Source organism: Cimex lectularius, unplaced genomic scaffold (genome assembly GCF_000648675.2).
Source record: "Cimex lectularius strain Harlan isolate CLEC.00 unplaced genomic scaffold, Clec_2.1 scaffold16, whole genome shotgun sequence".
Lineage (NCBI taxonomy): Eukaryota > Metazoa > Arthropoda > Insecta > Hemiptera > Cimicidae > Cimex > Cimex lectularius.
Window position 1 is genome coordinate 3,010,518 of NW_019392679.1, and position 2,002 is coordinate 3,012,519.

The following is a 2,002-nucleotide window of genomic DNA, read 5'->3' on the forward strand; positions in this document are numbered from 1 at the left end:
TTTAAAAATCACGTGGGACTCACTTTTCATATAGCTCAAATTGTTTCGACAGCCGACAATTTGTTTATCGAAACTCTTAAACCTTTTTCTCTAGAACCCACGACTTTCCCTGTCAAGTATAAAGTCAACAAAACGATATTTTTTAAATCAACATTGAATCACCCACTACCTCACCTAACACGGTTTAGACATAGTGACTGAGTCACGTTTTAATCCAATTTCGATTAGGGGACGAATTAGATTGTTGAATATATTAAACAGTAAATGACCGTGATTTTATAAAACCTTTCTTATAAACAGGACATATTTTAATTTAAAGGTGAAAATCACAGTTTTGTAATACCGCCATCTTGGCTACTGGAGACAGTGTTGTAGAAGCAACGACCAAGCTTCAAACAGCTCTCTTTGAGTCTCTAAGTGGACAGCAAGAAGGCACATTCAATTAAACGGGACAAAATCTGTGTTAACTTCACCAATAGAAAGTTTGATACCATTCCATTAGAACGGATTGCAACTAGGGTACCATATGCAAATACAACGAAGTACTTGGGTATGACCTTAGATGGCAAACTCAAGTGGAAAGATCATGTTAAAAAAAAGTCAAACACTCAAAATCAAATTTCGGAAAATGTACTGGCGCCTTGGTCCAGAATTGGATACTCACAGCAAGGTGCTTCTTTATCAGCAAGCTTTAAAGCCTGTATGGATTTATGGTACCAAGAAAACTAATGTGAAGATGATACAGACGTTTCAAAACAAAGTGTTACGGAGCATTGTGATGGTACATTCGCAACGACGATCGACATCGAGAGCTCCGGGTGGAAACTGTTGGTGCTGATATTCAACGCTTTACTTCGAATCATGAGCAAAGGCTTCACCAGCATCAAAATGAGCAAGCTCTCGAGTTGATGGATAACAGCGAAGAAGTAAGAAGCCTGAAGAGGACAAAGCCCTTAGACTCGGTGCTCCGCTAGTTCAGTGTTTTTTTTTAATCACTTGTGTCCATTATGGGAAAAGTGCAGTGAGATTTGTTTCTCTTGGACTGTGGAGGTTAGTGAAGTAACTAGATGGATATTTACTCGGTTGTTATCGTCCAATAATTAAAAAAAAAAAAATGCAGAGTTGACATACATGGCATATGTGAGAAGGCTGTAGTAAGTACGTATTCGGTTTATTTGTGTTTCTAGTTATCACACAAAGTGATCAGCCATATTGGCAAATGGACGAATCATACTAATCACCAAAATATGTGAGAGATGTGCACCCGGATCGAGGGGGGAAGCTCTTCCTAAAATGGTTTCAGTACATGTAGCATTAACGAATTCTCCTGGCCAGCCAACTGATGTGGTCATTGAACGCCGTGCAATATAGATTATTCCTAGTTACCTGGCTAATTAACAACTTCCGGAATCAGCTCATTGTTTTTAGATATGGAATAAACCTGATAATTACTCTATTGGCATACATAAGTGGCAATGATGGATTTTGAGAGTTCTATTAACTCTCTTTTGTTGCCCCTCTCCTCGTTGTCTCGAGACATCCAAGTTTGCTTGGAAATTTGACGCCTGCCTTTCGTTTGTGCTTCGAGTAAGTGTGAGACGTACGTATGCACTGTACACTCATGAGCATGACTCAGCACTCTGCCACGCCGTGGTTGTATTTGGATATGTTAAACATCTGCCACGTAAGTTAAACGAATGCCAGAAACTGCCTTGAGGTACCAATGAAACTATTGTTTTGCTCGGGGTCTTAACATGTTTGCGCTTATGCCTTAACAACAAAGATGTTCATTCGGTGAAAAAACCTAAATTATTTGGTATTACTGATAACTGACATGAAATGAAGTTCTATTAATGAAAAACCGTTTATTAGCGGTAATAAAAAGTAGGGGTGGGCCTAGAGATTACTGAGATATAATTTGAACAAGTAAATAAACATATGAAAAATAATGTGTTTAGAGACGGTATTGCTTGAATGTAAAAGAAAGAAAAAATAAACTTTA